General features: G+C 42.4%; 1 protein-coding gene and 1 long non-coding RNA gene across 5 annotated transcripts in view; one reads left to right on the forward strand and one right to left on the reverse strand.

Annotated features, from left to right (window-relative positions):
* Positions 1–27,821, forward strand: part of LOC146195944 (uncharacterized) — a 112,359-nt gene that overhangs the window by 22,147 nt on the left and 62,391 nt on the right. The window lies entirely within an intron of this gene.
* LOC146195945 (uncharacterized) lies at positions 21,514–27,655 on the reverse strand. Its single transcript, XR_014705608.1, has 3 exons — positions 27,574–27,655; positions 26,072–26,111; positions 21,514–21,786 (listed from the first exon to the last, which is right to left on the reverse strand). It is a non-coding gene; the product is annotated as an uncharacterized LOC146195945 (long non-coding RNA).

Below are 27,821 nucleotides of genomic sequence, written 5' to 3' on the forward strand. Positions count from 1 at the left end.
CGTCGCACTTTTTTCCATCAAGGTTTGTGCTACAGCTCCGTGTTCAGCGAAAATTACGTCCACGGTAGCAGAACATGACTGAAGTGCCGGCGCCTCTACATTTGCCAGCGCTGTGAAATTCCACATGTTAAAATGGATTCAGTGCACAATATAGTGCGCATAGGCATCCAGAACATTAGTTGCAAGACGTGAGAGCAGGCAGCATGCGCCGACGATAAAGAAGTTGTAATTTTTAGACAGGCACCAGAAATACTTTATTGTAAATGGGACCATGATTTGAAAACAAGAAATATTTGCCAAGGTGGTTTTGGCGCGGGGTAGCCGAGCGGTTAGAGCTGAACGTTACGGAGCAAGGAGTAGCGAGTCGAGTCTCTGCTTCTGGCGGGGTTTTTTTTTTTTTTTACAGATCGTGTTTTGTTTTGCCTTTTGTAATGTATTACTGGTGCTTCTTTAATTTTAGTTTTTTTACTTTTTACCCGAGCCCCTTTTTTTCGCCTGGCGACGAGCGCAATACATCGACGCTCTCCTTGGTATGAGTGGCAATTATGCCCCTTTTGTTTACGACGCCTGCAAATAGCGCGTTGAAGGTCTTGTTGACGCAGGATATGTTGGTCAGATGAGCCATGATTTAGTGAACAATTGAATGATAATGCGTTTTTCTTTTGGTAATTAGCATATGTATGCTTTTCGTGGCGTACGTAGCTGCAGCCAAGCGGTCAGGTCGCAGTCGAAGCGGCAACGGCGGCGATATGTTGGCGCAGAAGTGTGAACGAAGGAGTGTGTCGGCGGTAGCGGATTTCGCTCGCTCGTGCCTCCGAATGCTCAAATGGGAACCATCAAGGCGCATCTGCTGCTCCAAGCTCGTAATTCAGGCGCTGCAGGTTCAAACAATATATCCGAGTGCGCACGAAATGCCTGAGCTGAAACATAACGAAAACTGAAGTGGGCGCCTGTGGCGCCTCCAAGTATATTTTTGTATTTGCCTTGCAACGTTTACGTTGTCTTTTCGCCGCCGTTTACGTATGATAAAAGCGTGTTATGTTTGAGAAAAAACGTACTACCGCATTCAAACACGAACCGTTGCAAACATGCAATCCCTAGCGCGTCACGTGATTTGTAGTTGCGAGCCTCGGCCGTTTGGCTGTGGTGGCGATACCTTTATTTTTGTTATTCTTCTTTACTACCTTATAACAGCTCTGTTTTCAGTAAGAGTGGTCTTTTTGTAATCAGGAACTGGCATTCTATCGATGCAAACCCACTTCCTTTCTCTCTTTAGTGTCCCTTTAATGTGAGGCTCATACTGAACGAGCTCGGCGAATGTCTAACGTAAGTTTCTTATTTGTCGAGCTCGGTAGATATTTAATGTGAGGCTCACTTTGAACGGCTCGGCGAATGTCGTACGTAAGTTTCATATTTGTCGAGCTCGGTAAATATTTAATCTCAGGCTCACCCCTTACAAAAATGGAAATTGAATTTCTGTTACCCACGTAATGTGTTTTTGATGAGTCATCAACCACTCAAAGGAGATTCAAGATTAGATGTGTTTTAACATCATATCCGCAGCAGACTTTCCTTTGAGATCACACATGAAGTTTTGTGCTTGGAAAACGCAACGGTATTTTTGGGTAGGATCTAATGTGGAAATACATTGACTTTATCAAATGAGGAAATGTATACATCACTAAGTGAATATATAGTATTTCTTTGTTAACTGCACACTTTCAGAGCCCTATGTTTTCATTTCTGATTAGCATATGTAGGATGTTGCCTAAGAAACAATTTTTATGTGTTTTAACATGAGATCCGCAACAGACTTTCATTTGAGATTACGCAAGAAGTTTTGTACTTGGAAAACAAAACAGTATTTTTGTATAGGAGCTAATGTGGAAATACATTGACTTTCTCAAATGAGGGAAATTATACATCACTAAGCGAATGTATATTCTTTACTATGTTTTCATTTCTGTTTAGCATGCACTGTAAAAACAAAAACAACTTTTTCGACATTTGTTTCATTCAAAACACGCTTACACCCTGCGTCTTGGGTGTTTGTGCCACTACAAATCACTTCTTGCCAAGCGAATGGGTGCTGTGGTTGGACAATATGCTTGAGGGTGTTACGGGCAAGGATATTGTTGTGTACGCGAACCAACGCACTGCCACACCGCCTCCAAGCTAACGGACGCAAGGCCGCTCCATTTCCAATGCCTCCTTGCACCTGCGAGCAGGCCGTTTTGGAGAGACCAGCAGGGGTACCCCGGCCTGCGCCGACGACGACGCGCGGACGTAACCCGAGCCGTCCGTTGACTCGGAACTGGACCGTCCTGGGAGCATGTGCGCGACCAGGGCACGAGAAGCAATGCCTTGTTTATAATGCATGATATTTTGCGTGTTTCTTAAGCTTTCGAGCTCCTTCTTGCTCTGCGTATAGATTAGCCGAGCCTCATCGCAACGCTTCCCGAAATGTTTAGATACAAATAAGATTTAGTTACCAGTAAAATAGTGTTGGCGCTGCTGCGCTTGCCGGTATTGAAGCTTGCTCGCACTTTTTTTCCTTAAAGGTTCGTGCTACAGCTCCGTGTTCAGCGAAAATTACGCCCAAGGTAGCAACCACCGAAGAGCCAGCGCTGATAAATTTGCCAGCGATGCCAAACTCGACATGTTAAAATGACTGCAGTGGACAAAATAGTGCGCATAGGTATCTAGAACATTAGATGCAAGTTCTAATGGTCAGGAAGTTGTAATTGTTAGAGCAGCCGCAATGGCCTATACACTTCGAAACATGCTTCGAAACATTATGTCCCAATCTTATGAATGCAGTCCAGACATAAGAAGCAAATATGTTACCGGTAATACAAGTTCCCCGAGTGGCCGAGTGGTTAGCGTAAAAAGCTACGGAGTAAGAGGTACCGAGTTCGAATCGCGCCAGAGGTGCAGTTTTTTTTTTCGCTTAGTTTTATTTTTTTTTATTTTTTAGCTTTTTTAATGTAGTTGAGGTGCTTCGCTACGTTTTAGCTTTTACTTTTTATCCAAAAGTGCTCATTGGTCAACACTCATGAACAACACACAAGAAATGCACACATTAGGTACCAACCAGAAACACGGTGGCCAACTTTCTTGTGAAACTCATCAAAAATGCATCAAGAAAATGTATAGAAATGTTAATGTGCATGATGAGGAATGTAATTATCATTTAATCAGAAACTCATTAAGCTTTTTTGTAAGGGACCTTGAACGACCTTCGCGAAAGTCTAACGTAAGTGTCATACTTGCCGAGCTCGGTAGATATTTAATGTGAGGCTCATACTGAACGAGCTCGGCGATTGTCTAACGTAAGTTTCTTATTTGGCGAGCTCGGTAGATATTTAATGTGAGGCTCACTTTGAACGGCTCGGCGAATGTCGTACGTAAGTTTCATATTTGCCGAGCACGGTAGATATTTAATGTGAGGCTTACCTTGAACGAGCTTGGCGAACGTCTAACGTAAGTTTCATATTTGCCGAGCTCGGTACATATTTAATGTGAGGCTCACCTTGAACGAGCTCGGCGAACGTCTAACGTAAGTTTCATATTTGCGGAGCTCGGTAGATATTTAATGTGAGGATCATACGGAACGAGCTCGGCGAATGTCTAACGTAAGTTTCATATTTGCCGAGATCGGTAGATATTTAAAGGGACACTAAAGACAGCCAAAGATGGTATGAAAATCTAATAAACTACATTTGGTGACACTGTCGCCGCATATCCGGCAGCAAAAAATAGAATAATTGCTGAGATATTGCGATAAGAAGTTAAGGTTTTTTCTTGTTCCCGCCGGTCGAATTCAAACTGTGGCCTCCAACTACGTTGTTGGAGTTGAGTGACGCACACTATGACGTAAGCGGAGACTCCGTGATAGCTAGCGAGCCTGCGCGGCCCGCGGCGTCGCATCTCTCAAGGGCCAACTTGGCAACAGCGTACTCGCAAGGACGGCGTCAGCCAAAATAAATAAAACGATGAAGAGAGTAATTTACCGAGCGATGAGCTGCTTGTAATGTACAATACTTTACATGTCTCTCAAGCTTTTGCGCTCCTTCTTATAAACAAACCGAGCCCTCGGTCATCGCAACGCTTCCTGTTTACATACAAATAAGATTTAGTTACCAGCAAAATAGTGTCCTCGCTGCTGCGCTTGTCAGTTTTGAAGCTTCGTCGCACTTTTTTCCTTCAAGGTTTGTGCTACAGCTCCGTGTTCAGCGAAAATTACGTCCACGGTAGCAGAACATGACTGAAGTGCCGGCGCCACTACATTTGCCAGCGCTGTGAAATTCCACATGTTAAAATGGATCCAGTGCACAATATAGTGCGCATAGGCATCCAGAACTTTAGTTGCAAGACGTGAGAGCAGGCAGCATGCGCCGATGAAGAAGAAGTTGTAATTTTTAGATCGGCAGCAGAAACACTTTATTGTAAATGGGGCCATGACTTGAAAACAAGAAATATTTCCCAAGGTGGTTGTGGCGCGGCGTAGCCGAGCCGAACGTTACGGAGCAAGCAGTAGCGTGTTCGAGTCTCTGCATCTGGCGGGTTTTTTTTTATTTTTTTTTTTTTACAGATCGTGCTTTTTTTTTTACCTTTTGTAATGTATTACTGGTGCTTCGTTATTTTTAGTTTTTTTACTTTTTACCCGAGTCCCTTTTTTTCGCCTGGCCACGAGCGCAATACATCGACGCTCTCCTTGGTATGAGTGGCAATTATGCCCCTTTTGTTTACGACGCCTGCAAATAGCGCGTTGAAGGTCTTGTTGACGCAGTATATGTTGGTCAGATGAGCCATGATTTAGTGAACAATTGAATGATAATGCGTTTTTCCTTCGGTAATTAGCATATGTATGCTTTTCGTGGCGTACGTAGCTGCAGTCAGGCGGTCAGGTCGCAGTCGAAGCGGCAAAGACGGCGATATGTTGGCGCAGAAGTGTGAACGAAGGAGTGTGTCGGCGGTAGCGGATTTCGCTCGCTCGTGCCTCCGAATGTTCAAATGGGAACCATCAAGGCGCATCTGCTGCTCCAACCTCGTAATTCAGGCGCTGCAGGTTCAAACAAACTATCCGAGTGCGCACGAAATGCCTGAGCTGAAACATAACGAAAACTGAAGTGGGCGCCTGTGGCGCCTCCAAGTATATTTTTGTATTTGCCTTGCAACGTTTACGTTGTCTTTTCGCCGCCGTTTACGTATGATAAAAGCGTGTTATGTTTGAGAAAAAACGTACTACCGCATTCAAACATGCAACGTTGCAAGCATGCAATCCCTAGCGCGTCACGTGATTTGTAGTTGCGAGCCTCGGCCGTTTGGCTGTGGTGGCGATACCTGTATTTCTGTTATTCTTCTTTACTACCTTATAACAGCTCTGTTTTCAGTAAGAGTGGTCTTTTTGTAATCAGGAACTGGCATTCTATCAATGCAAACCCACTTCCTTTCTCTCTTTAGTGTCCCTTTAATGAGAGGCTCATACTGAACGAGCTCGGCGAATGTCTAACGTAAGTTTCTTATTTGTCGAGCTCGGTAGATATTTAATGTGAGGCTCACTTTGAACGGCTCGGCGAATGTCGTACGTAAGTTTCATATTTGTCGAGCTCGGTAAATATTTAATCTCAGGCTCACCTTGAACGACCTTGGCGAAAGTCTAACGTAAGTGTCATACTTGCCGAGCTCGGTAGATATTTAATGTGAGGCTCATACTGAACGAGCTCGGCGATTGTTTAACGTAAGTTTCTTATTTGGCGAGCTCGGTAGATATTTAATGTGAGGCTCACTTTGAACGGCTCGGCGAATGTCGTACGTAAGGATCATATTTGCCGAGCACGGTAGATATTTAATGTGAGGCTTACCTTGAACGAGCTTGGCGAACGTCTAACGTAAGTTTCATATTTGCCGAGCTCGGTACATATTTAATGTGAGGTTCACCTTGAACGAGCTTGGCGAACGTCTAACGTAAGTTTGATATTTGACGAGCTCGGTAGATATTTAACGTGAGGCTCACCTTGAACGAGCTCGGCGAACGTCTAACGTAAGTTTCATATTTGCGGAGCTCGGTAGATATTTAATGTGAGGATCATACGGACCGAGCTCGGCGAATGTCTAACGTAAGTTTCATATTTGCCGAGATTGGTAGATATTTAAAGGGACACTAAAGACAGCCAAAGATGGTATGAAAATCTAATAAACTACATTTGGTGACACTGTCGCCGCATATCCGGCAGCAAAAAATAGAATCATTGCTGAGATATTGCGATAAGAAGTTAAGGTTTTTTCTTGTTCCCGCTGGTCGAATTCAAACTGTGGCCTCCAACTACGTTGTTGGAGTTGAGTGACGCACACTATGACGTAAGCGGAGACTCCGTGATAGCTAGCGAGCCGGCGCGGCCCGCGGCGTCGCATCTCTCAAGGGCCAACTTGGCAACAGCGTACTCGCAATGACGGCCTCAGCCAAAATAAATAAAACGATGAAGAGAGTAATTTACCGAGCGATGAGCTGCTTGTAATGCACAATACTTTACATGTCTCTCAAGCTTTTGCGCTCCTTCTTATAAACAAACCGAGCCCTCGGTCATCGCAACGCTTCCTGTTTACATACAAATAAGATTTAGTTACCAGCAAAATAGTGTCCTCGCTGCTGCGCTTGTCAGTTTTGAAGCTTCGTCGCACTTTTTTCCTTCAAGGTTTGTGCTACAGCTCCGTGTTCAGCGAAAATTACGTCCACGGTAGCAGAACATGACTGAAGTGCCGGCGCCACTACATTTGCCAGCGCTGTGAAATTACAACATGTTAAAATGGATCCAGTGCACAATATAGTGCGCATAGGCATCCAGAACATTAGTTGCAAGACGTGAGAGCATTCAGCACGCGCCGATGATCAAGAAGTTGTAATTTTTAGACCGGCAGCAGAAACACTTTATTGTAAATTAGGCCATGACTTGTAAACAAGAAATGTTTCCCAAGGTGGTTGTGGCGCGGCGTAGCCGAGCCGAACGTTACGGAGCAAGCAGTAGCGAGTTCGAGTCTCTGCTTCTGGCGGTTTTTTTTTTCTTACAGATCGTGTTTTTTTTACCTTTTGTAATGTATTTCTGGTGCTTTGTTATTTTTAGTTTTTACTTTTTACCCGAGTCCCTTTTTTTCGCCTGGCGACGAGCACAATACATCGACGCTCTCCTTGGTATGAGTGGCAATTATGCCCCTTTTGTTTACGACGCCTGCAAATAGCGCGTTGAAGGTCTTGTTGACGCAGTATATGTTGGTCAGATGAGCCATGATTTAGTGAACAATTGAATGATAATGCGTTTTGCCTTCGGTACTTAGCATATGTATGCTTTTCGTGGCATACGTAGCTGCAGTCAAGCGGTCAGGTCGCAGTCGAAGCGGCAACGGCGGCGATATGTTGGCGCAGAAGTGTGAACGAAGGAGTGTGTCGGCGGTAGCGGATTTCGCTCGCTCGTGCCTCCGAATGCTCAAATGGGAACCATCAAGGCGCATCTGCTGCTCCAAGCTCGTAATTCAGGCACTGCAGGTTCAAACAAACTGTCCGAGTGCGCACGAGATGCCTGAGCCGAAACATAACCAAAACTGAAGTGGGCGCCTGTGGCGCCTCCAAGTATATTTTTGTATTTGCCTTGCAACGTTTACGTTGTCTTTTCGCCGTCGTTTACGTATGATAAAAGCGTGTTATGTTTGAGAAAAAACGTACTACCGCATTCAAACATGCAACGTTGCAAGCATGCAATCCCTAGCGCGTCACGTGATTTGTAGTTGCGAGCCTCGGCCGTTTGGCTGTGGTGGCGATACCTGTATTTCTGTTATTGTTCTTTACTACCTTATAACAGCTCTGTTTTCAGTAAGAGTAGTCTTTTTGTAATCAGGAACTGGCATTCTATCGATGCAAACCCACTTCCTTTCTCTCTTTAGTGTCCCTTTAATGACTTAGAATAGCGGAATAGGCACGCCAATCTGCAGTTTCATGGGATTCCTCAAACTGAAAAAGAGGACCTCCTAGGAAAAATGACTGCCATTGCTGCTAATACTCAGCTCCCGCCACTATTCTGTGACGATGTGGATGCCATACATCCTATGCCTTCAATACCAGATACAATTCCTGCTATTGTCTGCCGATTCACAAAGCACAAAAGCCTGGATCTGTGGTGGGGAAACACAAAAAAAAATAGAAGTTGGTACAGTGCACGTGCTTGAAAACCTTATGAACAAGAACCGCGAACTGCTAAAACACGCAAAGGAACGGGCAAAACAACATGACTTCAAATATGTCTGGCACCGAAATGGCAAAGTACTGGTGAAGAAATCCGACGGCTTGTCAGCGATAGTCATTTCAAAGGAAAGTAAACTTGATGAACTACTTAGGGGCCAGGGCCAGAGTGAGTAATGCACTTTGCGCACCCTAAATTAACCCACCTCCATCCCTTTTCAGCCAAACAAAGCCTCAACTCTTCATACTATCTGCTCTAGACCCTGCGCCTGCTCAGAAAAAGAACAGCATGTTCTTCTTTCACATTAATGCACAATCATTGCGTAACAAAGGGGACGAGTTTGAATCTTTCCTTTCTGCAGTTAATTTTTGTTTCAACATAGTAATGGTGACTAAAACATGGTATCAAAGCAGTGACGAAGTCTTAGAATTGCCAAACTATAACACGGATGTGCTAAATCGCATTGATAAACGATGTGGGGGCGTTATGATAGCGATAGAAAGAAATATAAAATGTAGCGTTCTTACCGATTTCACTGCACTCAGGATGACTATCAAATACTCTTTTTGCAAAGTGGTTTAAGCGTATTTTCTGTATTGTACCATCCTCCAAAAAGCAACTTCTTTAATTTTGCCTGCTTCCTTGACGAATACCTTCAATGGATCACAGAGAACAATCTTAACGCTTTCTTAGGGGGCGATATAAACATAGTTTTTCTTTCACATTCAGCTAATAAACTAGAGGTAGAGTCAATAATGCAGTTCAACGGCTTTATTAAAGTCATAAACGGCCCTAGGCGATTACAAGCAGCGCCAGCAATAAACGTCTTTTTTACTAACACGTTAGTTGATGGTTTAACTTCTGGAGTAGTAAATGACCACATAAGTGACCATCTTCCAATATACATGCTTACTGAGAGTGTCTCCTGTCCTAAAAATTGTATGTTCCCATCTACCACCTTTTGACGTATCAATCATGACACAATGAATCACGATAGGGCAGCGTTATCACAGGTTAACTGGAATATTGCGCGAAGCAAAGAGGACCCAAAAGAGGCTTACAATACTTTTATAGCTATATTTAAATCTGTTTACGAACAATGCTTTCCTCATGTAACATCCAAAAATCCCGCAGAGCTTGCAAACCATGGATAACTGCCGAAGGCCTCAAAATGATAAAAGCAAAAACAGACCTGTACAATCGCTTTATCCTAACCAGGTAATCGGATGACCTTGTACAATTCAAAGCATATCAGAACAAAGTTACGTCTTTTCTTTGTCAGGCGAAAAAACAATGCATAGAAAAACCATTCAACCAAGATTTATTAAAAAGGAGCGATCTTGTGTAGCAAAACATAAACCGAATTTAAATCGAGTTACAACTGCTACTAGTGCACTTGAAATCTTAGTTAACAATGAAAGCGTGAGTGGGAAACAACTAGCAGATGAGTAAAATAATTACTTTGTGTCTCAGGCACAGTTCGGGAATAACAGTTTGAATAACGTGAAGTGCCTTGACTCGCGGGTTGTTTCCAGGGCGTTCTTGTATTCAACCAGTGCTAACGAAATCGAAAATTGCATTCTGGCTTTAGGAAAATGCATGTCGCCTGATATCGACCACCTCAAAACCTGCCCAGTCAAGCTTTTAGCGGATGTAATCAGTCCAGTGTTGGAATATATTTTAAATGCTGTATTGAACATTCAGTATTCCCTAAAAGAATGCAGTTTGCCAAAGTCACAGTCATTCACAAAAGTGGATACCGGAATAATCTGTCAAATTACCGTCCCATATCTATTTTACCTGTTTTCTAAAAGTGTTTTGAAAAGATCTTGTTCACACAGATATTACGTTTTTGTAACAAATACAACATAATAACGCCCAGTCAGCATGGATTTAGAGAGAATGCTTCGACAGAAACTGCATTGCTAGCACAACAAGAACTAATTTTAGAGTCTTTTGAGCACAAACGTCTAACTCTTGGCATATTCGCTGATTTTTCAAAAAGCATCCGATCGCATCAATCACAACAAAATGTTTGCTAAACTCGAACACTACGGTTTACGCGGACATTATCTTCATACATTACAGTCCTATTTAAATTCTCGATCACAACAAGTAAAAATAAAGAGTGGCTTATCAAATGTCAAGCACGTCGTCTCTTGTGTTCCGCAAAGTATCTTGGGACCATTTCTGTTTCTCTTTACGTTAATGACGTTGTCCGTATCAGTAATCAACCAACTTTTGTCATTTATGCTGACGACACCAGTTTATTTTTCAGAGCTGCCCAATTGGTAGACCTTTAAAAACAAGCCTCAAACTGCTTAGAATCGCTTCTAGAATGGTCTCAAAATAATGTTTTAAACATAAACATTGGAAAAACGAAAGCCGTGCTGTTCAGGCCTCAAAGCAAGTTGACAAACATGCCACCACTCTGTTTAAAGATCGGTGCGACACGCATCCAAACGGTTTCGGCGGTAAGAAGCTTGGGCGTTATTTTGAACGAGAATTTGAGTTGGAGTGATTATGTTGATATGGTGGTGAATAAGCTGTCAATGGTTGCCGGTATCTTGTGTCGATTGAAATATTTTATGCCGGAGCGTATTAAGAAAATATTGTATAATGCTTTGTTTTCTTCTGTTAAGTTGTGTTTTGGTGTGGGGTACCGCGACGTTTACTAATATTAACCGCTTTTACCTCCTTCAAAAGAACGCCGTTAGAAATGTTATGAATGCTTCCCGACTTTGACACACTGAACCAATTTTCAGTGAACTTCAGATTATCCGCTTGCCACAATTATACGAAACTTTACTCTTGCGGCGGTATGAAATAGGTGTTCACAATAAGGACTGCGTGAAGATAAAGCTGTCAGGATTGCAACGCAATGAGTCAATATACACGACACGAACGACACCCAAATGGCTTGTGCCTAAGATCTGAACAAATTAAGGTTACCAAATGCTGAGCTTCCCTCTCACGCATCAAATAAATAAATGATGTGAACAAATGTATAGATAATAAAAAAAAATCGGTTGTTTTATGTTTCTTCTTCTTTGTAAAAGTAATATTAGGCAATGTTCCCCTGCAATGCCTGTGTAGTGTGTGCCGGCCTCGTCAAGGCTTTCCACTAGCTTTTTGCCGGCGCACCCAACATTCTCAAGATAATAAATAAACATTAATCTCATTCTTATTCTTTTTTTTTTGCTTCCTGCTTCGTTGCTGTCGGAACATGTAACTGCCTTGCACGACTGTTTCTACCTTCATCATCCTCATTACGTTTCTTAAAGGGACACTAAAGAGAGAAAGGAAGTGGGTTTGCATCGATAGAATGCCAGTTCCTGATTACAAAAAGACCACTCTTACTGAAAACAGAGCTCTTATAAGGTAGTAAAGAAGAATAACAGAAATACAGGTATCACCACCACAGCCAAACGGACGAGGCTCGCAACTAGAAATCACGTGACGCGCTAGGGATTGCATGTTTGCAACGTTGCTTGTTTGAATGCGGTAGTACGTTTTTTCTCAAACATAACACGCTTTTATCATACGTAAACGACGGCGAAAAGACAACGTAAACGTTGCAAGGCAAATACAAAAATATACTTGGAGGCGCCACATGCGCCCACTTCAGTTTTCGTTATGTTTCGGCTCAGGCACTTCGTGCGCACTCGGATAGTTTGTTTGAACCTGCAGCGCCTGAATTACGAGCTTGGAGCAGCAGATGCGCCTTGATGGTTCCCATTTGAGCATTCGGAGGCACGAGCGAGCGAAATCCGCTACCGCCGACACACTCCTTCGTTCACTCTCCTGCGCCAACATATCGCCGCCGTTGCCACTTCGACTGCGACCTGACCGCTTGACTGCAGCTACGTACGCCACGAAAAGCATACATATGCTAAGTACCAAAGGAAAAACGCATTATCGTTCAATTGTTCACTAAATCATGGCTCATCTGACCAACATATAATGCGTCAACAAGACCTTCAACGTGCTATTTGCAGGCGTCGTAAACAAAAGGGGCATAATTGCCACTCATACCAAGGAGAGCGTCGATGTATTGCGCTCGTCGCCAGGCGAAAAAAAGGGCGTCGGGTAAAAAGTAAAAACTAAAAATAACGAAGCACCAGAAATACATTACAAAAGGTAAAAAAAACACGGTCTGTAAAAAAGAAAAAAAGACCCGCCAGAAGAAGAGACTCGAACTGGCTACTGCTTGCTCCGTAACGTACGGCTCTAACCGCTCGGCTACGCCGCGCCACATCATCCTTGAGAAATATTTCTTGTTTTCAAGTCATGGCCCCATTTACAATAAAGTGTTTCTGCTGCCGGTCTAAAAATTACAACTTCTTGATCATCGGCGCATGCTGCCCGCTCTCACGTCTTGCAACTAATGTTCTGGATGCCTATGCGCACTATATTGTGCACTGGATCCATTTTAACATGTGGAATTTCACAGCGCTGGCAAATGTAGTTGCGCTGGCACTTCAGTCATGTTCTGCTACCGTGGACGCAATTTTCGCTGAACACGGAGCTGTAGCACAAACCTTGAAGGAAAAAAGTGCGACGAAGATTCAAAACTGACAAGCGCAGCAGCGAGGACACTATTTTGCTGGTAACTAAATCTTGTTAGTGTGTAAACAGGAAGCGTTGCGATGACCGAGGGCTCGGTTTGTTTATATGCAGTGCAAGAAGGAGCGCTAAAGCTTGAGAAACATGTAAAGTATTGTGCATTACAAGCTATGTTTTTTTTTTCTTCCTTTATGGGCTCATCGCTCGGTAAATTACTCTCTTCATCTTTTTATTGATTTTGGCTGAGGCCGTCATTGCGAGTACGCTGTTGCCAAGTTGGCCCTTGAGAGATGCGACGCCGCGGGCCGCGCCGGCACGCTAGCTATCACGGAGTCTCCGCTTACGTCATAGAGTGCGTCACTCAACACCAACAACGTAGTTGGAAGCCACAGTTTGAATACGACCGGCGGGAACAAGAAAAAAACCTTGACTTCTTATCGCAATATCTCAGCAATTATTCTATTTTTTGCTGCCGGATATGCGGCGACAGTGTCACCAAATGTAGTTTATTAGATTTTCAGACCATCTTTGGCTGTCTTTAGTGTCCCTTTAAATATCTACCGATCTCGGCAAATATGAAACCTACGTTAGACATCCGCCGAGCTCGTTCAGTATGACCCTCACATTAAATATCTACCGAGCATACATATGCTAAGTACCGAAGGAAAAACGCATTATCATTCAATTGTTCACTAAATCATGGCTCATCTGACCAACATATACTGCGTCAACAAGACCTTCAACGCGCTATTTGCAGGCGTCGTAAACAAAAGGGGCATAATTGCCACTCATACCAAGGAGAGCGTCGATGTATTGCGCTCGTCGCCAGGCGAAAAAAAGGGACTCGGGTAAAAAGTAAAAACTAAAAATAACAAAGCACCAGAAATACATTACAAAAGGTAAAAAAAAACACGATCTGTAAGAAAAAAAAAAAAACCGCCAGAAGCAGAGACTCGAACTCGCTACTGCTTGCTCCGTAACGTTCGGCTCGGCTACGCCGCGCCACAACCACCTTGGGAAATATTTCTTGTTTTCAAGTCATGGCCCCATTTACTATAAAGTTTTTCTGCTGCCGGTCTAAAGATTACAACTTCTTGATCATCGGCGCATGCTGCCTGCTCTCACGTCTTGCAACTAATGTTCTGGATGCCTATGCGCACTATATTGTGCACTGGATCCATTTTAACAAGTGGAATTTCACAGCGCTGGCAAATGTAGTGGCGCCGGCACTTCAGTCATGTTCTGCTACCGTAGACGTAATTTTCGCTGAACACGGAGCTGTAGCACAAACCTTGAAGGAAAAAAGTGCGACGAAGCTTCAAAACTGACAAGCGCAGCAGCGAGGACACTATTTTGGTGGTAACTAAATCTTGTTAGTGTGTAAACAGGAAGCGTTGCGATGACCGAGGGCTCGGTTTGTTTATATGCAGTGCAAGAAGGAGCGCTAAAGCTTGAGAAACATGTAAAGTATTGTGCATTACAAGCTATGTTTTTTTTTTCTTCCTTTATGGGCTCATCGCTCGGTAAATTACTCTCTTCATCTTTTTATTGATTTTGGCTGAGGCCGTCATTGCGAGTACGCTGTTGCCAAGTTGGCCCTTGAGAGATGCGACGCCGCGGGCCGCGCCGGCACGCTAGCTATCACGGAGTCTCCGCTTACGTCATAGAGTGCGTCACTCAACACCAACAACGTAGTTGGAAGCCACAGTTTGAATACGACCGGCGGGAACAAGAAAAAAACCTTGACTTCTTATCGCAATATCTCAGCAATTATTCTATTTTTTGCTGCCGGATATGCGGCGACAGTGTCACCAAATGTAGTTTATTAGATTTTCAGACCATCTTTGGCTGTCTTTAGTGTCCCTTTAAATATCTACCGATCTCGGCAAATATGAAACCTACGTTAGACATCCGCCGAGCTCGTTCAGTATGACCCTCACATTAAATATCTACCGAGCATACATATGCTAAGTACCGAAGGAAAAACGCATTATCATTCAATTGTTCACTAAATCATGGCTCATCTGACCAACATATACTGCGTCAACAAGACCTTCAACGCGCTATTTGCAGGCGTCGTAAACAAAAGGGGCATAATTGCCACTCATACCAAGGAGAGCGTCGATGTATTGCGCTCGTCGCCAGGCGAAAAAAAGGGACTCGGGTAAAAAGTAAAAACTAAAAATAACAAAGCACCAGAAATACATTACAAAAGGTAAAAAAAAACACGATCTGTAAGAAAAAAAAAAAAACGCCAGAAGCAGAGACTCGAACTCGCTACTGCTTGCTCCGTAACGTTCGGCTCGGCTACGCCGCGCCACAACCACCTTGGGAAATATTTCTTGTTTTCAAGTCATGGCCCCATTTACTATAAAGTTTTTCTGCTGCCGGTCTAAAGATTACAACTTCTTGATCATCGGCGCATGCTGCCTGCTCTCACGTCTTGCAACTAATGTTCTGGATGCCTATGCGCACTATATTGTGCACTGGATCCATTTTAACAAGTGGAATTTCACAGCGCTGGCAAATGTAGTGGCGCCGGCACTTCAGTCATGTTCTGCTACCGTAGACGTAATTTTCGCTGAACACGGAGCTGTAGCACAAACCTTGAAGGAAAAAAGTGCGACGAAGCTTCAAAACTGACAAGCGCAGCAGCGAGGACACTATTTTGGTGGTAACTAAATCTTATTTGTATGTAAACAGGAAGCGTTGCAATGACCGAGGGCTCGGTTTGTTTATACACAGTGCAAGAAGCAGCGCAAAAGCTTGAGAAACATGTAAAGTATTGTGCATTACGAGCGGCTCATCGCTCGGTAAATTACTCTCTTCATCGTTTTATTTATTTTGGCTGAGGCCGTCATTGCGAGGACGCTGTTGCCAAGTTGGCCCTTGAGAGATGCGACGCCGCGGGCCGCGCCGGCTCGCTAGCTATCACGGAGTCTCCGCTTACGTCATAGTGTGCGTCACTCATCTCCAACAACGTAGTTGGAGGCCACAGTTTGAATTCGACCGGCGGGAACAAGAAAAAACCTTAACTTCTTATCGCAATATCTCAGCAATTCTATTTTCTGCTGCCGGATATGCGGCGACAGTGTCACCAAATGGAGTTTATTAGATTTTCATACCATCTTTGGCTGTCTTTAGTGTCCCTTTAAGCTCCGTTAAGAGTGATTCAGTGCTTTGACTTGGCTCTAGCCTTCTAATTATTTTCCTGATTTCTGTTATTGCTTGCTGACTTTTTTTTCTACACATTCAAGCAAACAAGTCATCTGATCAGATATGAATTGCACCGCTTTTTCCACATCACCGACAGTTTTATAGTGGCTTTAACACTTTCAGTTTTTTATTCACGGCTAGCAGCATATTTCAGATCCTCTGTAGGTTTGGTTCAGCATCTGCGCTCTCAAGCGGTTGTGTATTGGCTTTAGGCCCTCTGCAATTACGACGTCTCCAAGTTTTTCCATAATCTTTTTTTTTTACTTCAGTATCGCTATACTTAACTTCGTTGTACGTATTGTCCAGAAACGAAAATACCAGTTTCAATATTTTTTTATTAAGTACCGTGTCAGAGGTGTACGGGAAGCCAGTAAATTTAAAAGCCTCTCAAGAACACTTTGATATCCAAGCAATCGCCTATTGACAGTCAGGATGTAGTCGTATTTGAAATAGCGCCGGCATAAAGATAACCTACTTTTAGATGCTTCTTAGTACTCTGGCGCCGTTGCAGCCTTTAGAGATACGAGTAATGCGATGAGCGGCTCGTCATCTTATTGAAGACACCGCGAAGAATGCCGCAACACTATCCTGAATTTATTCCTCTGAACAAAACTATACGTTTGCCTATAACATAAGGCCTAATTCGTCGTACCACCAACAAAGGTACAAACACCAAAGCAGCCGCATATTTCTATGGGACAGATTATCATCTAGCAAGTGCTTTTATACATTACCCAACAAAATAGACAACACGTAGATAAAGAGGTCATTTAATTAGGATTTCCGCTAGAATTATGACCTGTCAAGACATACAATGGCGTAAACGGTGGCGTACAAGCCACACGCTGTTGCTATACAAAACGTCCATGTCACTCGAATATTACACGTATCAAACGCGTAAGCAACAGCGGCATAAGGTGCGCTTGTTGTCGGAATTTTTTCCCGTTCCTGTGAAGCACATCCACACTCAACAGCTTTCCCTTCTCTGCTGAAAGCTAGGCAGGAATGTTTGTAGTCTTTCCCTTACAAATCACGATGAGTTTCCTTGCGCGCAGCTGGTATAGAATGGCGCAGGTTTTTACATCGCCTTCTTAGCCCCATATACCTTTTGGTACCTGCAGGATGAGATGTATTTTTCCTCTTGATTTCCGTGTAAGTGCGTTTCATCTTATTGCTGATTCCGGCGACGCTTCAAATACCAATGCGTTAAAAAGACCTGACACAATAATATAGCTCGCAATAGGCAAAGTTGAAATTTTTTAGACTGTTTTCTCAAGTCTGTCTTGGCTAAAAAGGGAGTTGCCAGGTGTTGTTGTTTGGAAAACTTTAAAACATAGGAATAATATTAAGACAAATGCTCAGACCCCATACCTGTTTACATTCCAAAATATGTATGTGCAAAATACATAATAATCGATTCTTATTTACATACATTCTTTGTCTGGTTCATTGGTTTTCGAAGATTACGAATTGCTGGTGCATGTTAGTTAAATACGACGCGTTGACAGCACTGACATGTGCAGAGAGCGAGCAAGCGCATCAACACTGCGACGTTCAGGAAGCGACCAACAGAGGGTTAGCTATTCAGTCTTTACAAGGAATCTTACAAATGGTCTCGGCTGGTTAGGTCTATTTATAAGCTGAATCAGCTGCAGATATAATCGAAAAAATCTAAAACAACGAATCTGAAAAAAGTACACAGTTTGGAAGGTACCTAATGAGCAGGATTAGAGCACCTGACAAAACTTACGCGAAGCCGACTGAAAGGTTATACGCCTGTTGAACCTCTTTTACAGATGATTTGACGTTCGTATGACATCTTCGGCCTTCCTAGGCTCACATGAGCTGCTGTAAACTAAATTTGCGAAACTCCTGACCTACTTTTACTACCCAGTCCATATTCATAACATTGCCCGCCTTGTTCCTTACGCATACATCTGATTTTTGCACATGCCCAATTTTCTCTTCACCGCTTTAAGGCTGCCGCAGTTATTTAGAGAATGCTCAATTTTGTCCATGGTATACTTCTCTATGTCAGTCGCTTTGCGCTTATTGATTAGCTTTGATATCTCTGCCAGTTCTATCCTATTTGCTAGGTTAGAAGCTTTCTTAATAAAATCTTTTGTCTCCTTAATAGTTTACCAGTATTCTCTCTAATTATCCTACTGCCTATACTGCTACTGCACACCCAGTAATAATATCTCTGAAATTGTAATTAATTGCTTCTACGCTAAGGGTGTCATCCTCGGTTAAAGCTTAATGTCTATTATGTAGAGAGATCCTGAATTCTTCTGCCCTCCCATTCACTGCTGATTTGTTGATGGACTTCTTTCTTACTAATCATTTCCTTTCCCTCTCCAGATCTAAACTAATTCGTGACCTCACCATACTGAGGTCACTGCATCGCTCCTTTCCGATTACATATACATCCGGCATAACGCCGGGGTTAGAACACAGTACGTAGTCAATTTCATTTTTTGTATCCCTGTTAGGGCTTTTCAAGTTCCATTTCCGGTTATTCCGTTTACTGAAGAAGATATTCGTGATTCTTAAGCTAATGCGATCTGCAAACTCAACTAGTAACTCTCACCTGCTATTCGGGCTTTTTCCCTACCTTGGATTTATTATCACCCATTAGTAAAGAACACTGCGTTTTTACTCTCCCCATTGCCAATCTTACATTTCATAGAAGTTTTCGATTGCCTGAGTATCATGACAACATTTAGGCATGCAGGCTTTTAAAACTTTCGTTTTATACCTCTTATTAGCATAATTACGACGCCTATCACCATCGCGTTAGCGCTATAGAATTTCAATACATTACCAAGTATATCTTCATTCACAAAGAACCCTACTTCGAGCTAGTGTCTCTACGGTACGACTCAATAACTGAATACATTTCCGCCCGTCAATATAGTATATTCCTCATATGGACTCCTAAGTTCAGTAAGCCCTATGAGATTACATTTTATACCCTGCAATTCCTCTAACAGTACTACACAGCCAGTCTTACTTAGTAGGGTCTTTCCTTTAAACATTCCCGGGGTCAGTTCCCAATGGCAGCCTATCCGGAGCTAGAGATTTTTAGCACCCTTTCCTGCATTTCAGGTCTGACCGTCGTCGTGCTCAGTTGCTTCTCAGCCGCTGGGGACTAAGGGCCATAGGTTTGTTGGAATATTAATAGGAGGTTGTGGCCAATTACTACGCAAGGGAGGCCAAATCCTGTTCTGGTGAGAGGTGAGTTTCCGGAGGTGTTCAGTGTATAGGTCGCTCCCTATATAAACCTGTTTATGCATTTCCGTCGCCATTCGCATTTTTGAAAATCAGGTGAGGAGCTGCGGGGCACTGTGATTCGAACCACGGTCAGCTTGCATGTGAGGTGGACGCTCTACCTCTACGCCACCGCTCCATGGTAATAATGTCAAATATACCTATGTGTCATTAGAGAGTTCCCAAACATTCACAATAGCTTTCACCCACTCGTGTGTTTGTTTTTTATGCAGTGAGTAGCAAACATAATTGGATCTTTGAACCCTGCGCCAGACTCCGAAACAAAAATTAGCTTTCGGCGAGCGTCCTGGATTTCTGAATTTTAGTCGAGCAACAAATGGCACATATAGAGCTTGGCACTTCTGCAATAAAAAGATTAACTGAATATTTAGCAGCTTTGGTCGTAAGAAGCCAACGTCAATAGCACCCTCTCTCAAAACCTGGAGCGCCTTTCCTGCACTTTTCCCACATGTGTAGAGCGGGTTCACTGCCCCTGTCAGGCTTTTTCGCCCATTGATTTTTTATTTTTTCTGTATGGTTAAAAAGCATACGTAAGTGTTTTTACTCTTCTATATGGACGTGGTTTCTGCCAATAGCCGCACCTGTGTAATTCTAGTTTTCGCAGCACTCTCTACCTCTACGCTTCCATCGGAGAGATGAGCGAGATGACAAAGTAAAATTTTTGCTCAAGTGTAGCCCAAAACGGGTAACTAAAACCTGCCCGCATAGCTTTATTCTAAATATCTGTTTGAGTGACTAGCGAAAGCAAGGCATATAAGAAATGCTCGCGCGATTAAGGTGAATTTAGAAGCGGTAGTTTTAATTGAAAATACCTGAATAGGGGTCTAAAATGACTTCCATTATATATGCGTCTTTGACGTAGATTTGTTTCTGCAGGAACCATGCGATCACTTCCCAACTCCTTGTGAAAAATGTGATAAAATGTATCTCAGTGGCTTTTTACATTGTTGAACGCTTTACTGAAGTCGTATCCTCCACAACGGCCGAAAGTGTTGCTATTGAGTGGCTTTACGGAAGCTAGGGTCTCTTCTGGTTCAACCTGTTGTCATCCTAACAGATTCAATATCTGCCCTTCAAAGGTTAGAGCGGCGGGTCCCTACTGATACCTTGTCTACAAGCTGTCTAAGCTGAGTTCATAATCTGCACAGTAGAGGCTTTACTTTACATTTCCAATGGGTGCCTTCACACAGGTGTCAGAGGCAACGAGGTGCAGACAGTCTCGCCCATAAAGCCCTGCTTGATACTTCCTCCAAAAAAAGTCGCTCGAGATAAAAAAGTTTCTTTAGAGAAACGGTACTCAACAATTTGAGTACCCTGTGGCGTTTTCCTCACAAGGTATGCGTGACCAAGGGACTGAGAAGATATCAGGCCATTCTGCTATATCGAATTCGCATGCGTTTTGCTCGGAAGCCTGCTTTGATGCGTTATACGGGCATTGCATCGTCTCCACTATGCTCTACATGTGGTTTGTGCGGGGATATAGAACATGATATGTGTTGTTCAATGAACAACGCGAAAAGGTGTGTGATGATCGTTTCTTTCAAGAAAACAGGAGCTCTTCACAGTGCACCTCAGGACATTGTCTAACCGAATGTAAACCAGACACACAGAAGAAACGCTTCACGCCCTATTTTACAATTTATGCAGGACACCGATTTTGACTCTAGATGGTGACAGCTGGAATGGACTGTGTTCTACAGTGAGTGAATGTGTGTGTAGGTGGTGACTCCTGGAGTGGACTGTGTTATACAGTGTATGAATGGGTGTATAGATGGTGGTAGCTGGAATGGGCTGTGTTTTACTGTGAGTGAATGTGGGCATGAGATGGTGACGTCTGGAGTGGAATATGTTATACTGTGAGTGAATGTGTTCATTGATGGTGAATGCTGGAGTGAAATATATACTTTTATAAGTGCCTCTGCGCAGAGTGGGACAAATTTCACAGATTATAGGTATTTTGCTTAACACATAAGCAATTGTAAGCATAATAATCAAGGGTAATCCCCCGTGTAGCATACAACAACTTAACTCAACTCAACTTGCATGTTACTGAAATCCGCACGACTTACTCGAATCCTACATTAAAACTGCATATGTTCTCTCATCCTTTTTATCAACTACACTGTGTTTTCCACATCTCCGTGTTCATAAAACTGCCGCCATTTTAATTATTTGACTTCGGATTTATTCCTTCATGCCTCCACCGCTTTAAAAATTGCTTGCAAGGAAAAGAAAGTTAACAACACGTGTTTTTTGAAGCGAGCATGTTTTTGGAGAATTTATTTCTTAAATACAGCTTTGTTATAAGCAGGCAGAATAATCAGCATGATTGCCATCACAAACTTAATACGCTGGCCGGTCGGAATATCCAAGGCACTCTTAAGCCCTTGGTAAAGCAGCCACCGATTCGTGAAAAGTATCGGAACGCGAGACACTCGCACCCTGTGCTACAATTAGGATTGTTGCTTCGAGGTCGGCACTGAAAAAAAGCAGAAATATGAGGAACGAATGTGACAAACGCAAAAAAGAACTATCCACACATGGAGATTCACATTTTGACCAGAAAGCAATGTAAATGTCATATACTATGGTCTTGTGGGGTCATGAACGCCAACAAAACAGCTCTGCAATCTTGCGCAGCCTGAGTAGAATCTTCCCAGGATTTCTGAAGTAGCCAGAAATGCAGCTGGCGTAAAAGAGGGAGAAGGAAGAGCGCCTTATTAACTTTAATTTGTTGAGCAAACCTAAATAGAACAATGTTGAGCGGCATACTTTGACCAAATTGATGAATATTTAGTTTTCTAAAGGTATTCTGAGTGCACGAATGTAAAATTCTTCAAATACAAAAGATGTTGCTCGTGTTCAATTTGTACCTTTTGGTCATAAGTTATCTTGGCTCTGAACCTTCGAGAAACTAAACGCTTAAGACTTAGTAGGCTGAGTGAATACATACTCATCTGGGACCACGGTGAACGAGATATGTTCTGTAGCTAAAGAAACGAGTATGTTACACACCAATATTGCTTCAACCCATTATTCAGAGTATGTCAAGGTCGCAGCTTAACGAATGAATGCCCTCTCTGTTAGTTTGTATATACTATATATATACATATGCATTCATAGAAACATTGATATCATGCCTCTGTCATTTACCATCATCACCAGCCACACAATGCTCTACAGCTGAATCTCGCCGCTTTCGTGAGATACAAAAACACCAGACCGACACCCGACATAAGCAGGACTTTACACTAGAAGAATTTGTTTGTAACAATGATACCTTTCGCATGTCTTATTTTCCGCGAGTTGTTCGGGAATGGAATTCGTTACACCCTGCCATTACTGCCTGGCCTACAATCGAAAAATTTGCCAATGCTCTGGAAGAAACAGTGTGACTGAAACTTGTTTTTCACAGCCAACACCTGTGAAGAACCGCTGTGAAAACTAATGGAAAATACCATGTACTGTAAGCGCCTCTGTTTTATGTATGTTTGGTTCCTGTATGGGCTGTCTGGCCTGCATTGTACCGGTGTTTAAGACTACCATGTTCCCACTCCTGTAACAATCCCAATCGGGATTGACAGTATTCTGAAATAAATAAATACCCACTGCTGGGCGAAGGCCTATCCCACATTCCTCCAATGAGCCTGCGAAGAACTTAGCCTCATCCGCCCACCTAACTTTTTGCCGCCCCTGCTACGCTTTCCTTCAATAGGAATCCAATTTGTAACTTTAAACAGTCTTTGCGTATCCTCTCTTCCCACTACATGCCCTGCCCATGCCAAACTCTTGATATACACTAGAATATCATTAACTCCATTTCTTTTTCTCACCCACTCTGCACACTTCCTCTTTCTAAAACTTTTTGTTCCATAGCCCTCTGTATTATCTTGAATTTAAGCATAACCCTTTCCGCTAGCCTCCAGATTTTAGCACCTTAGGTGAGTACTGGTAAGATGCAACTGTCGTATATTTTCTTCTTGAGCGATACCGGCAAGCTCTTGCTTTCGTTTTCGCAGCTATCCCTTTTCCTAGCCCGGATCTGCTGGTAATTCCTCTCCCATGCATACATATTCACATAACACATCCAGTGCTTCGCTACGTATTCTATTCTAAACTGCTGTTCCTGCTAGATGCTGTTGAACATTACCTTAGTATTCTGCATTTTGATTTTCAGGCCTAACTTTCCGCTCTTTCTACCTAAGTCATCAATCATTATTTGCAGTCCATCACCTGATTTACTTAGCAAGTCAAAAATCACTAGCGAATAGTATTTTACTGATGTATTCTCATCAATCCTCATCTCTAACTGCTCCCATCCCAAGTCCCTGAAAGCTTCCTGTTAGCATGTTGGGAATAGTACTGGAGAAACTGTGTCTCCTTGCCTAACACTTTACAAAATGTTTGTTACTTTTTCATGCAAAGCAATGGTTGCTGTGCTTCTACTACAGATATAATTACAGTACTTTCACGTACGGCTCGTCTTCACCCTGAATTCGCAATGTTTGCACGAATGCCGAGGTTTGTACTGAGTCGAACGCTTTACGTAATTAATGACTACAACGTATGAAGGCTGCTTATATTCCGAGCATTTTTCTATCACGTGGTCGATGCTATGGATGTGATCGATAGTTACTACTCTTATTGAAAATATGCTTGATTTTTGCTTAATTTCAAATGCCTTCATTCTGTTAGGGATTTCCTCAGTAAACACTTTATACGCAGCACTAAGCTGATTGGTCTGAAATTCTGAAGTCCTTAGCGTCCCCTTTCTTATTAATTAAGATAATGTTCTCGTTCTTGCATTATTCCTGAGCCTTCAATGACACCAGGCACTGGCTAACAAGGTGACCAGGTTTTCTAGCACAATCTATCAAGATATCTGCAGTTACCTCATTGGCCCTACCTGATTTTTCCTTTCTTGGTTTCTAAGGCTTTCTTATTCTCGTCCTTGGTTCCTAGTTGGAACCTCTGATAGCACTTCACTAATGTTGATCTCATTATTGTCCTGACTGCTTCGACTACTGTATAAATCAGTAGAAAATTCCTCGGCTGCTTTGAATTTCATCTCCATACACGCGATATCATTGCCCGCCTTGTCCCTTAGCGCACACATCTAATTTTTCCTGTACGTCATATCATTAACGAGATAGCCCTCAAGGCTAGCTCGTTGATCAACGTCTTTGGAACTAATATGTTTCGTTCCCTCTTCAAATCTAGACTAATTCGGGACCTTACCCCAATGTGGTGAGTGCATTGAGCCTTTCAGATTACCTGTACATCCTGCATAATACAGGGGTTTGAACGCAGTATGAAGTCAATTTAATTTTAAGCTCCTAGTTAGGGTCTTTTCTGTTTTCCTGTTTGCTGAAGAAGGCATTCGTGACTGTTAAGCTATTTCGCTCTGCGACACCAGTTGGTAACTTCGCTTGCTACTGATAGAACAGTTGCCATAGTCACCCGCTGCTGATATCCAGCCTGCTTTTTGCCTGCATTGGCATTGAAGTAGCGTGTTAGTGCAGTATACTGCGTCATTATTTTCCCAAAGGCCAATTCTGTACAATTACCGAGATGTCTACCTTGTCAAATGCTTTTTTTTTTCAAACGGATGAATGCTATCTAAAAGGGCTAGTTATATTCCGTCCATTTTTTGTCACGTGGTTAATGTCATGAATATGATGGATATTGGAGCCCCCTTTCCGGACACCTGCTTGAAGTCTAAGGTTGACGGGATACTGTTCGCCGATAAGAATGCACAATTGCTAAGATGTTCCAAAACATAAACAAGGCCACTAATGGGTAGAGGTAGCGCGACGAGAGGGAGAGATGGTCTTGTGGTAGAGGGAGCAGAATTCAGAATCAAAGCGGCGAAGATGACGTCATACGATTTGGGTCTACGAGTATCATAAGACATTATATATCCTTTAGATAAAGCAAAAGTGAAAATATCCTAATATTTCAGATGCGCTCATAATGGAGATTGGCTTCTGCTTCTTTTCAGTCCTCAGAGGGAGTTTGATGTAATGCATTGAAAAGAAATGAGCATGTCCTGAAGACATGAATAACCTTTTTTTTTTGTGTAAGTTTACACTCAGAATACACAAAGAAGACCCAACGGAAAGTCTTTGAATAAACACTGAATTAAATAGCCTAGACACTTTTATAGGCTGAGCCTATAAAAAAAATTGAACGTTTCCATGACTAATCGTGGAGATTCTTTCTATTAGGCGGACAATCCGTGCGCAGTAGATAACATAGTCATACGCCGTGTTTTAAATCATAAACGCAACCTAGTATTCAAAGTATTATGGAAAGAGTTGGCCTCCTGTACAATGGATCAACACGCAGTTAATCTTCGTTTCGCTCTGCGCGATCCGCTCTCGCAAAGAATTTATAGGGACGACTAATGTGGTTTTCGTCATTGTTTCTTTAATGGGCTTACACTATTTCTGTATGCTTTTGCAACTCTGTGCCATCTTTACGGTTGTACTGGAAGAAACCTGTCATTGTATGGGACCGATGAAACAAAGTTCGATTCCTAGCTGGCAATTTGGATGACACCGTCATCAGATTCATGACAGGAAGCGTTCTATAGAGGAATTGTGATAGCGATGATAACGCATGATCATTCTATCCTTTGGCGTCCGCGTATTTATAATTTTTCTCCATCCTCTGAATAAAATTGTATGGGTAGAGTAAAAGTAAAGTTTTTGTTGATAATAAAGACATTGGGTTACTATGAAGACTACGAAATATATACTCACAAAAGCAAGGCATGTCTTGTGATCTTCCCAAAATCCGGCGCTACAGAATGAAAAATATTTTTTGTTACATGATAGCATATATTGATTAAAAATATTTTATAAAGAGATGGGAAAAGGTGATATATTAAAAATAAGTGCTCATTTAAACGAGTTGTAACCACAGCAGATTTTAAGTTAGCGAGGGACGAGCAACGATATTAATATATAGTGCACGCAAATTGACTTAAGTTTTTGCAGAAATGCACAGAAACTATTTGCTAAGAATATTTCCTCAAACGGCAGCGGAAATATTATGGGATATATAGTGAGGTGCTTTGGTGAGACACTCCGTGATGTCGCAGATTTTGGTTTTTGTATTTAAACATTATATAAACTCTCATACATCTATGAAATAAATTCAGCGACCTGTCAGAAGATATATAAGAAAAATTTTTGTTATTACGTTCCCGTCAAATTTTTAGCACTCCTTATTTTCAGAAAAGCACTAACAAAATTTTTGTCGTTGCTTATCACACTGGACCTTTTTTCAAGCCCAATATTACTGCGAACCATAGCGGCCATGTTTCTTGAATAATATGCCCTAGATTGTTGCCTTCTTTGTACCACCAGTTCTTTGTTCTAGTTGCCACCTATAGCCTACAAGAGCCGCAAAAAGGCGTCTTTAATATGTTCTAGTAGTAGAAACCCTATGACGAGAAGCACGTTGAACGCTTCAGTCGCGAGAATGAGCTCTGATAGGCCACACTGCATAAACGAGTCATGAAGCTTTTCCTAATTTATCGGCTGAAGATGCACTTCTATCAAGGATACAAATATCCTAACGCTGTCATCTTATTGTCGTCAGTGGGATGCATTTCATTCTGCTCTTTAACGAAGGCGCACAATCCCACGTCAGGCCGGAGTACTGCTGCTCATTGTCAATATAATGGTTTTCTGAATCGTTGCACTGAAATCCTGCAATCGCGTATAAATCTTTCGCTTTAAAAAAAACTAGAGAAAATCTCTGAAAAAGTATCAGCGTATGGGTAAAGAGTTCCCGATTACGCGTATTATCAACACAGTTTCAATGTATGCACAATTAATGCTCGTAGGAGATAATTGGTTTCCTCACTCAACAGTTCAAGATAAACAGCGCAAATACAGTCAGGCATTTTTTAGCGGAATGTGTCGGTGTTCATTGAGAAAAAGGACACATGACTGCTAGAGCCTTTCTATTTAGCAAATTGAGAATGAAAATATAAGACTGCAGATAAGAGCTACCTGATACAGGACCGATAAAATTGGTCGTTTGAAACGCTCGAAATTTCTCGTTTACATTCTTTTGCAGCAGTGTAATACACGAAAGCTTCTTTTTAAACCCAATCCTTTCACTATTACTAAGTAAACCTGCGCTTTTCTGTATAATATGAATTGTGATAGAAGAAATAACGCACTGCCTAATAATGTCTGTTTCATTAGTATAGGCCACCAGCAATACCGGATAAAGAAGCATGTAAACTTACATTGCAGGTGTCACTATGCAAAGGATAAATAAAATGTGAATTATTTCATTGTTTCAGTGATAACCTACCCCACCCGTTCCAGTAAAAAAAAGTACTTACTGCAGCCATTTTCGTGATATTTATAGGTAGGGCAAGTCACCAGGCAAACAAACACACAAATAGAATATGTGTCAAGTTATGGCCTATCGCACCTGTTCTTGCATGACGCTATTCTATGTGTCCAGGCCTATCCTGTTGATTAGTGACCT

This window comes from Amblyomma maculatum, chromosome 3, assembly GCF_055883805.1.
Source record: "Amblyomma maculatum isolate TAMU_Amacu chromosome 3, ASM5588380v1, whole genome shotgun sequence".
Lineage (NCBI taxonomy): Eukaryota > Metazoa > Arthropoda > Arachnida > Ixodida > Ixodidae > Amblyomma > Amblyomma maculatum.